This window comes from Dama dama, chromosome 8 (genome assembly GCF_033118175.1).
Source record: "Dama dama isolate Ldn47 chromosome 8, ASM3311817v1, whole genome shotgun sequence".
Classification (NCBI taxonomy): domain Eukaryota; kingdom Metazoa; phylum Chordata; class Mammalia; order Artiodactyla; family Cervidae; genus Dama; species Dama dama.
In genome coordinates this window covers 9584094-9596178 of record NC_083688.1, presented here as the reverse complement: position 1 = coordinate 9596178, position 12085 = coordinate 9584094, and positions in this window count along the sequence as shown.

Genomic DNA, 12085 nt, shown 5'->3' with positions numbered 1-12085 from the left:
ACACATCTTATATCTCACAGGTTCCAGGTCAGGGGCCCAGGACAGCTTAGCTGAGTCCCCTGCTTAGTCTCAGAAGGCTGCAGACAAGGTGTCAGCAAGGCTGCCTGCTTGTGTGGGAGCTCAACTGGGGAAGAAGACACCTGCAGACCCACTCAGACTTTGTGGGCAGAACTTATTTCTGGTGACTGTCTGACTGAGAGCCTGGCTGTCACCTGGAGGCCTGTCTGAGGTTCCAGAGGCCACCTGCAGTCAGCGCCTTGAGGTCACCCCAGTGCCTTGCCTCGTGGGCCTCTCCAACACGGCTGCTTACTTCCTCAGGCTCACAAGGAGAGTCTCTAGCTCCAGGCTGCTAACGCTGAGTTTTATATAACATAGCTTATCTTGTATATGTAACCAGAGGGACAGCCTGACACCTTCACTGTGTTCTATAGATGAGAAGCAAGTCACAGGTCCCACTTGAAGCTGAGAGAATCACACAAAGGCGTGAATACCAGGAGGCAATCACTGAGGCCCACCACACTGGGATTACTGGGAAACCAAAGGAAAAGTGTAGAGAAAAGAGAGAACTGCAGACTAGGATAAGAGAAAGGAAGTCAGAATACACTATGCAGAGGTAGTAAACACAACAACAGTGACCTTAAGGACCTGTAATTGTTACACAAGCCAAAAGCCACTGAACCATGCCCTTGATGCCAAAGATTCTGGATTTGATGAGCCTCCCCTCTTGCTCCTTGGTTGTGGAACAAAGTCACAAAGCTGGACTTACAGGTTCAAGGACAGATTCCTGTCCCACCTCAACTGGATCTTCTTGCAACCCTAATTCTGGCTTCTCGTTGCTTTATAGAAACCAAAACAATCCTGTTTGATTGTTAGCTACCCTCCTGTCTACCTGACATTTCTCTATTTGTTTCTATCCTTTCCTTTCATCTTAAAGATACGGGCCCCATTCTGTCCATGGCCAACCCTCCATGAATGTCCTATCTCTCTTCCTGTTCACTGAGACCACAAATTCATGCTCGGTTCTCCTCTATCAATTAAAAAACAAAACTAAACTAAAAAACCAACCACAGAAACAGCTTTCTATGTTTGGCTACCTTCTTACTAGCTTCAGATTTACCTTTTTCCCTCGCATTTGTTGTTTTTCAGTAGCTCAGTCACGTCCGAATCTTTGCTACTCCATGGACTACAGCATGCCAGGCTCCCCTGTCCTTCACTATCTCCCAGTTTGCTCAAACTCATGTCCATTGAGCTGGTGATCCCATCCAACCATCTCATCCTCTGTTGCCCCTGTTTCCTCCTGCCCTCAATCTTTCCCAACATCAGGGTCTTTCCCAATGAGTTGGCTCTTTGCCTCGGGTGGCCAAAGTATTGGAGATTCCACTTCAGCATCAGCCTTTCCAGTGAATACTGAGGACTGATTACCTTTAGGATTGACTGGTTTGATCTTGCAGTCCAAGGGACTCTCAAGAGTCTTCTCCAGCACCACAATTCCAAAGCATCAATTCTTTGGTGCTCAGCTTTTTTTTATGATCCAGCTCTCACATCTGTACATGACTAGTGGAAAAACCGTAGCTTTGACTCTGTGGACCTTTGTCGGCAAGGTGATGTTTCTGCTTTTTAACATGATGTCTAGGTTTGTCATAGTTTTTCTTCCAGGGAGCAATTTTGTCATAGCTTTCTTCTTTTAATTTCATGGCTGCAGTCACTGTCCCCAGTGATTTTGGAGCCCGAGAAAATAAAATCTGCTATGAAGTGATGGAACCAGATACCATGATCTTAGTCTTTCGAATGTTGAGTTTTAAGCCAGCTTTTTCACTCTCCTCTTTTACCCTCATCAAGAGGCTCTTTAGTTCCTCTTTGCTTTCTGCCATTCTTGTCTCTCATTATTTACTCTTATTAAATAAGAGTAGCTATTACTTCTTTAGTAAAAGTAGCTACTACTTCCTTGTCACTTAATAATTTCTTAGCTTTTTGCAGCTTGGCTTCTATGTTACTCCCCCAAGAATTCTATCTTCAGTGGGTCACTGTGACCCATTTGAAAGTGAAGTCATTCAGTCATGTCCGACTCTTTGTGACCCCATGGACTCTAGCCTACCAGGCTCCTCTATCCATGGGCTTTTCCAGGCAAGAATACTGGAGTGACCCATTTAGTGTGGTATAAACTAAGCATTCTCATCAATACTCACGGTTCCCAACCTCTGTTACAGAGAGATACTGAATCCTGGCTAACAGAATGTGAGTGGAAGTAACAGTTGTTTAGTCACTTAGTCGTGCCCAACTCTTTTTCGATCCCTGGACTGTAACTTACCAGGCTCCTCTGTCCATGGGATTCCCCAGATGAGAACACTGGAGTGGGTTGCCATTTCCTTCTCTAGAGGGCCTTCCCAACCCAGGGATCGAACCTGTATCTCCTGCATTGACAGGTGGATTCTTCACCACTGAACCACCAGGAAAGCCAGAAGTGATAGGCTATCCCATAAAACTCGAAAGTACTGATCACTGCTCTTCTTCCCATCTGCTGGTGGAATGGAGAAGACTCTGAGAACCTAGAAGAGTGTCAAACCAGATGTGTCATTCCAAGCTTCAAGGCCCCATTCCTTCTGTCACAGGAAAGGCTTAGTAAGAGACTGAATTCAACTGATAACATTCAACAACATGCACTATATTTTTGTTCTATTTGTAGCAAATAAGTCTGGTGACTACAAGAAATCAAAGATCTTTTATGGGCTATCATGGAAGCTCTGCGACTCTCTGACCATGATTTGAGCTGAGAGTTTAAAGGCCCTAGCTTGTCATTTTCTTTCTGCAAGGACTCTGATGCTCTCAGAATTCCTTCTGTGGTCATCATCACACAGTCCCTGTAGTCATCATCACTGCCATAACCGTCAAGTACAACCACTTGGGCCCCCAAGGCACTTGCTTTAGTTAGCACGCATCACAAATAACCACAGGTGATAATTTGATTAATCATGTTGCCACAGCATGCCATGAATTAGCAGCATCACATTTCTCATTGGCAAGAAGCTCAATACACTCAAACCCATGACACAACCAAAACAGTTCCCTAATCCCATCTTTTGATTCCCTGGGACCCCTCCTAGTACCAATTTCTGTATCCCTCAGGGTCCTGCCAATGAGAAAGAAACCACACAATTCACTGGAGAAAATGTAATAAACAGAATGGTTATTCTAGCTATAACATTGTTATTAGTTATCTGAAAGGGTGAAAAGAAAACAGATACTATGGAGGCAGCAACAGCAGGAAGCATCTAAACTCCTAGGAGGAGGAGAACAAAAGGAAGAGTCTGGAATTACTAAAACTTGGAAACTTAGAAGAGAGGTCCTACAGAGCTGAAACTCAGACCTCTAAGTCTAGTGTTGGTGGCTGGTACCCCTGAACTTGGAGGAGGGACCAACACTTCTGAGAAAGAGGTGCTACGCAGATGGTGCTGGTGTCTCTGATTGGTACGCCATGAAGCTGGGTCTGCAATTTTTGGAAAAAACTGCAAAGTGGATTCAGCTGCTGCTACAGGATGGCACTGCTGCTGCTGGGGTGAAGGAGCATAGTTAGGATGATCTCACAGGAACAGGAAGCAAACTGAAGAAAACAGTCCTTTCTTCCTCCTCTGACCTCACTATCTCCCTCTAGTGGCCCTTACTAGCAGAGTCAAACATAGAGCCCGCCGACAGTAGCAATGTTATTTGCAAAGTCCCAGCTCCAGTATCTCATAGTAGAAAGAAGGGTGGATTTGGGGCTGAAACAATAACTTAATAACTAGCACAGGTACCTTTATAAAGTATTAGAATAAAGAGGTGAACTTAGGTGAGGATTAGTGATTTTTCAAGCAGTTCAGTTCAGTTCAGTCGCTCAGTCGTGTCCGACTCTGCAACCCCATGAATCGCAGCACGCCAGGCCTCCCTGGAGTCTATCACCAACTCCCGGAGTCTATCCAAACCCATGTCCATTGAGTCAGTGATGCCATCCAGCCATCTCATCCTCTGTCGTCCCCTTCTCCTACTCCCAATCCTTCCCAGCATTAGGGTCTTTTCCAATGAGTCAACTCTTCGCATGAGGGGGCCAAAGTATTGGAGTTTCAGCTTCAACATCAGTCCTTCCAATGAACACCCAGGACTGATCTCCTTTAGGATGGACTGGTTGGATCTTCTTGCAGTCCAAGGGACATCACAGTTCAACAAGATGGAGATGTTGGACATCTCCAACATCACAGTTCAAAAGCATCAATTTTTCAGTGCTCAGCTTTCTTCACCGTCCAACTCTCACATCCATACATGACTACTGGAAAAACCATAGCCTTGAAAAGACAGACCTTTGTTGGCAAAGTAATGTCTCTGCATTTAAATATGCTATCTAGGTTGGTCATAACTTTCCTTCCAAGGAGTAAGAGTCTTTTAATTTCATGGCTGCAATCACCATCTGCAGTGATTTTGGAGCCCAAAAAATAAAGTCTGACACTGTTTCCCCGTCTATTTTCCCATGAAGTGATGGGACCAGATGCCATGATCTTAGTTTTCTGAATGTTGAGCTTTAAGCCAACTTTTTAACTCTCCTCCTGCACTTTCATCAAGAGGCTTTTTAGTTCCTCTTCACTTTCTGCCATAAGGGTGGTGTCGTCTGCATATCTGAGGTTATTGGTATTTCTCTTGGCAGTCTTGATTCCAGCTTGTGCTTCTTCCAGCCCAGCGTTTCTCATGATGTACTCTGCATATAAGTTAAATAAGCAGGGTGACAATATACAGCCTTGATGTAGTCCTTTTCCTATTTGGAACCAGTCTGTTGTTCCATGTCCAATTCTAACTGTTGCTTCCTGACCTGCATACAGGTTTCCCAAAAGACAGGTCAGATGGTCTGGTATTCCCATCTCTTTCAGAATTTTCCACAGTTTATTGTGATCCACACAGTCAAAGGCTTTGGCATAGTCAATAAAGCAGAAATAGATGTTTTTCTGGAACTCTCTTGCTTTTTTGATGATCCAGCGGATGTTGGCAATTTGATCTCTGGTTCCTCTGCCTTTTCTAAAACCAGCTTGAACATCTGGAAGTTCTCGGTTCACCTATTGCTGAAGCCTGGCTTGGAGAATTTTGAGCATTCCTTTACTAGCGTGTGAGATGAGTGCAATTGTGCAGTAGTTTGAGCATTCTTTGGCATTTCCTTTCTTTGGGATTGGAATGAAAACTGACCTGTTCCAGTCCTGTGGCCACTGCTGAGTTTTCCAAATTTCCTGGTATATTGAGTGCAGCACTTTCATAGCACCATCTTTCAGGATTTGAAATAGTTCAACTGGAATTCCATCACCTCCACTAGCTTTGTTCGTAGTGATGCTTTCTAAGGCCCACTTGACTTCACATTCCAGGATGTCTGGCTCTAGGTGAGTGATCACACCATTGTGATTATCTGGGTCATGAAGATTGTTTTTGTATAGTTCTTCTGTGTGTTCTTGTCACCTCTTCTTAATATCTTCTGCTTCTGTTAAGTCCAAAAACGATGGTCCTCTCAGGGTCAGTAAAAGTGACTGTTTCTGGACTAGAAATTGTATAAGATTGAAAAAGTTCTCAGACAACATGAGTTGAAAGATGTGGTCATCTCTAAGGCAAATATCAGGTGAAGGCTGTGGCCTTCCCACTTATTATTTCAGATGACCTCAATGTAGCCATCATTACATTGGAAGTGAGGCAAAGGGATAAGGAGGAGACAAATATATCAGCTTGAAAATTCTATCTAGAAAAGAACTGGAGTGTGGTTGTGTTGCATGGATCTGACTAGAAGCAAATAGAGCAGAAACATATTGTGTTAGTTTTGTGTCAACTTGGCTAGGCCACAGTATACAGATATTTGGTCAAATATTCTGGACATTTCTGTGAAGGTACTTTTTAGGTGAGTGTAACATTTAAGTCAGAAGACTTGAGTAAAGCAGATTATCCTCCATAAATTAAGTGGGTCTCATCTCATCAGTTGAAGGCCTTAACAGAAAAAAACTGACTTTTCCTGGGAAAGAAGGAATTCTGCCAGTAGACTGCCTTCAGACTTGAATTACATCAACTGTTCTATTGGGTCTCCAGCTGCTGGCCTACCCAGCAGATTGTGGACTTGCAAGCTTCCACAATCATAGGAGCCAATTCATTAAAATCTCTCTATAGACAGATAAATAAATAGATAGGTATAGATACACATACACACACAATCCTATTGGTTATGTTTCTCTGGAGAATTCTGACTTACACACCAAAAATATTTTGAGGTAATGATATTGTCAAAGAAACTATGAGCCCAAATTGAAAAAAGAAAAAAAAAAAAAAAAAAAACCCAAACTTTGACAACTTAAATATAATAGGAAATCTCAAAGGACCCTGAATAGCCAAAACAATTTTGAACAAGAAGAGTAAAGTTGGAGGTCTCACACTTCCTGGTTTCAAAACTTACCACAAAGCTACAGTAATCAAAACAGTGTGGTACCAGCATAAAGACAGGCATATACACAACAGAATAGAACAGACAGCTTAGGAACCCTCCATATATAGTCAAGTGATTTTAATAAGGATTCCAAGACCTTTCAATGGGGAAAGCACAGTCTTTTCAATAAAGAGTGCTGGGAAAACTGGATATTCACATGTATAAGAAAGTAAAAACTTTACCTTATACCACATACAGAATTGAACCCAAAGTGGACAAAAGACCTAAACATAAAAGCTAAAACTATAAAACTCTTAGAAGAAAACAAGGCAAAATCATAATATTGGATTTGGTGATGATTTTTCTGCATATGATACCAAAAGCATAGGCAACAAGAGAAAAATAGATAAATTGGACTTCATTAAAACTAAAAATTTTGTGCACTGAAGGGCACTATCAATAGAGTGAAAAGGCAGCACATGAAATGGGAAAAAATATCTGTTAATCACATATCTGATTAATATCCAAAATATATAAAGAACTTCAACAATTCAACAACAAAGAAACAACCCAATTTAAAAATGAGCAGGGCTTCCTTGGTGACTCAGTGGTAAAGAATCCGCATGCCAATGCAGGAGACATGGGTTCGGTCCCTGATTCAGGAAGATCCCACATGCCATGGAGCAACTAAGGCTGTGCACCACACAAATTGATCCTGGGCTCTAGAGCCCAGGAGCCATAACTACAGAAGCCCATGCGCCTAGAGCCTGTGCTCTGCAACAAGAGAAGCCACTGCAATGAGAAGTCTGCACACCGCAACTAGAGAGTAGCCCTGCTCCCCACAACTTGAGAAGAGCCTGTAGAGCAATGAAGACACAGGACAGCCAAAAATAAATAAGTAAAATTATAAAAAAAAATGGGCAAAGGATCTGAATAGACACTTTCCCAAAAGTATACAAATGGTCAATAAGCACATAAAAAGATGCTCAACATCACTAGTCATCAGGAAAATGCAAATCAAAACCACAGTGAGATACCACTTCATACCCACTAGGATGGCTAGTATTAAAAAAAAAAATAGAAGGGACAAAAAAGGAAAATAAGTGTTAGTGAGGATGTGGAGAAATCTGGATCCTTGTGCATTGCTAGTGGGAATACAAAATGGTGCATCTGCTATGAAAAACAGTACAGCAGTTCCTAAAACAACAACAACAGCATAGAATTAACATATGATCCAGCACTATATATTTCTCAGTATATACCCCAAAGAATTGAAAACAGGCAACTGTAATGTTCATGGCTTCCCTGATGGCTCAGCTGGTAAAGAATCTGCCTGCAATGCAGGAGACCCTGGATCAGTTCCTGGGTCAGGAAGATCCACTGCAGAAGCAGTAGGTTACCCACTCAGTACTCCTGGGTTTCCCTGGTGGCTCATCTGCAATGTGGGAGACCTGGGCTCGATACCTGGATTGGGAGGATCCCCCAGAGAAGGGAACAGCTACGCACTCCAATATTCTGGCCTGGAGAATTCCATGGACTGTATATTCCATGGGGTTGCAAAGAATTGAACAGGACTGAGCCATTCCAGCATTCTTGCCTGGTGAATCCCATGGACAGAAGAGCCTGGTGGGCTGCTGACCATGGGGTCGCACAGAGTTGGGCATGACTAAAGTGACTTAGCAGCAGCAGAGGGACTTTCACTTTCACTTTTCAATGTTCATTGGTAGCATTATTTGAAATAGCCAAAAGGTGGCGCTATCCAAGTATATCCATCAACAGACAAATAGATAAACTGCTGTATACATACAATAACATTTCATTGTCATATCTTTTTGCCCTTTCATACTCTGAGGAGAAAAGGAAAGATACACCCATCTGAATGCACAGTTTCAAAGAATATCAAGAAGAGATAAGAAAGCCTTCCTAAGTGAACAATGCAAAGAAATAGAGGAAAACAATAGAATGGGAAAGACTAGAGATCTCTTCAAGAAAATTAGAGATATCAAGGGAAAATGACCCAGATAACCACGATGGTGTGATCACTCACCTAGAGCCAGTCATCCTGGCTCTAGGTCAAGTGGGCCTTAGGAAGCATCACTACGAACAAAGTTAGTGGAAGTGATGGAATTCCAGTTGAGCTTTTTCAAATCCTAAAAGATGATGCTGTGAAAGTACTGCCCTCAATATGCCAGCAAATTTGGAAAACTCAGCAGAGGCCATGGGACTGGAAAATGTCAGTTTTCATTCCAATCCCAAAGAAAGGCAATGCCAAAGAATGTTCAAACTACCGCACAACTGCACTCAGTTCAGTTCAGTCTAGGTGTGTCCGACTCTTTGTGACCCCATGGACTGCAGTACACCAGGATTCCCTTTCCTTCACCAACTCCTGGAGCTTGCTCGAACTCACGTCCATTGAGTCGGTGATGCCATCCAACCATCTCATCCTCCGTCGTCCCCTTCTCCTACTGCCTTCAATCTCGCCCAGCATTAGGGGCTTTTCTAGTGAGTCAGTTCTTCGCATTAGGTGGCCAAAGTATTGGAGTTTCAGCTTCAGCATCAGTCCTTCCAATGAATATTCAGGACTGATTTCCTTTAGGATTGAATGGTTTGATCTCAAGAGTCTTCTCCAACACCACAGTTCAAAAACATCAATTCTTTGGTGCTCAGCTTTCTTTATAGTTCAACTCTCAAATCCATACATGACTACTGGAAAAGCCATAGCTTTGACTAAATGGGCGCTCATCTCACTGCTAGCACATTAATGCTCAAATTCTGCAAGCCAGCCTTCAACAGTACGTGAACCGTGAACTTCCAGATGTTGAAGCTGGATTTAGAAAAGTCAGGGGAACCAGAGATCAAGTTGCCAACATCCATTGGATCATCCAAAAAGAAAGAGAGTTCCAGAAAAACATCTACTTTTGCTTACTTGACTACACCAAAGCCTTTGCCTGTGTGGATCACAACAAACTGTGGAAAATTCTTCAAGAGATGGGAATACCAGACCACCTTACCTGCCTTCTGAGAAATCTGTATGCAGGTCAAGAAATCTATATGCAGGTTAGAACCAGACATGGAACAACAGACTGGTTCCAAATTGGGAAAGGAGTACATCAAGGCTGTATACTGTCACCCTGCTTGTTTAACTTATATGCAGAGTACATCGTGTGAAATGCCAGGCTGGATGAAGTAAAGCTGGAATCAAGATTTCCAGAAGAAATATAACATCAGATATGCAGATGACATCACCCTTATGGCAGAAAGTAAAGAGGAACTAAAGAGGCTCTTGATGAAAGTGAAAAAGGACAGTGAAAAAGTTGGCTTAAAACTAAACATTCAAAAAACTAAAATCATGGCATCCATTTCCATCAGTTCAATTCAGTTCAGTTCAGTCACTCAGTTGTGTCCGACTCTTTGTGACCCCATGAATTGCAGCACGCCAGGCCTCCCTGTCCATCATCAACCCCTGGAGTCTACTCAAACTCCTATCCATCGAGTCGGTGATGCCATCCAGCCATCTCATCCTCTGTTGTCCTCTTCTCCTCCTGCCCCCAATCCCTCCCAGCATCAGGGTCTCTTCCAATGAGTCAACTCTTCACATGAGGTGGCCAAAGTATTGGAGTTTCAGCTTCAGCATCAGTCCTTCCAATGAACACCCAGGACTGATCTCCCTTAGGGTGGACTGGTTGGATCTCCTTGCAGTCCAAGGGACTTTCAAGAGTCTTCTCCAACACCACAGTTCAAACACATCAATTTTTTGGCACTCAGCTTTCTTCACAGCATTTCCATCACTTCATGACAAATAGAGGGGGAAACAATGGAAACAGTGACAGACTTTATTTTCTTGGGCTCCAAAATCATGGCAGATGGTGACTGCAGCCGTGAAATTAAGAAGCTTGCTCCTTGGAAGAAAAGCTATGATCAACCTAGACAACATATTAAAAAGCAGAGACATTACTTTGCCAACAAAGGTCTGTCTAGTCAAAGCCATGGTTTTTCCAGTAGTCATGTATGGATATGAGAATTGGACTACATAGAAAGCTGAGCACCAAAGAATTGATGCTTTTGAATTATGGTGTTGGGGAAGACTCTTGAGAGTCCCTTGAACTGCAAGGAGATCCAACCAGTCCATCCTAAAGGAAATCAGTCCTGAGTATTCATTGGAAGGACTGATGCTGAAGCTGAAACTGTAATACTTTGGCCACCTGGTGAGAAGAACTGACTCACTGGAGAAGACTCTGATGCTAGGAAAGACTGAAGGCAGGAGGAAAAGGGTACAACAGAGGCTGAGATGGTAGGATGGCATCACCGACTCAGTGGACATGAGTTTGAGAGAACTCTGGGAGTTAGTGAAGGACAGGGAAGTCTGGTAAGCTGTAGTCCGTGGGGTTGCAAAGAGTCAGACATGACTGAGCAACTGAACAATAACAACATACCTACAATGGAATGTTATTTAACCTTAAAAAGAATGGAAGTCTTTTTAAATTTATTTTTTATTGAAGCATAATTGATTTTCAATGTTAATTTCTGCTGCACAGCAAAGTGACTCAGTTATACACATATATACATTCTTTTTTTCTCTCTCTTTTTGGCAGCACTGCAGAGCTTGTAGGATCTCAGTTCCCAGACTAACGAGTGAATCTGGATCATGACAACGAAAGCCTGGAATCCTAACCACTAGACCACCAGGGAATTCCCTATACATTCTTTTTTATATTCATTTCCATTATGGTTTATCCTAGGATATGAATATAGTTCCCTGTGCAATACAGTAGGAACTTGTTGTTTATCCATTCTATATAAGAAAGGAAATTTTCACACATTCTGTAATACAGATGAACCTTGAAGTGGTGACGGGTGCACAACAATGGGAATATACTTGATGCCACTGACCTTTACACCTAAAAACGGTTAAAATGATGAACTCTATGCTATGTATATCTTACCCCCTCCCCACACACATACATAGGCTTTTGGCTGGCCAAGATTTAAAGTAACTTTTAGGCCCTCCATGCTTGTACCAGCAGGAAGTGGCTGAACATTCACCAAGGAGGTCATACTTCCCAAAGCCCATCTCCTGTGTGGCCATGAAGGATAAACAAGCCAGGAGCTGTGAGAACAGTGGAGAGCAACGGACAAAGGAGTCTTTCCAAGAGCAAGTCAGGGTTAATCAAGGAACTCTCCCCAGGCCCAGGGAAGAGAGCTTTGACAAGTCTGACCATTAGAGGTTCAGAACTGCTTTGGAAGTGACAGCTTTACATCTTCCATTCTCTCCTTTTCTGACTAGGAGCTTACATTGAGCTTGCTTACAAGCTACAAGCTTACAAGATAGCTTGCTCTATCATTGTATATTTTCTTGTAGGGTATGGATAAAAACTCCCAACAAAGGAGCAGATGGATTCACAAGAGAATTCCACCAAACTTTTTCTTATGGGTGTGTATACTTTTTTTTTTTTTGGCGTATCGCTGATTTTGGGCTTCCCAGATGGTTTAGTGGTAAAGAATCTGCCTGCCAAGCAGATGTGGGTTTGATCCCTGGCTTGGGCAGATCCCCCGGAGAAGGAATTGGCAACCAATTCCAGCATTCTTGCCTGGGAAATCCCATGGACAGAGGAGTCTGGTGGGCTCCAGTCCATGGGCTCGCGAAGAGCTGAACCAGACTTAGTGACTAAATAACAA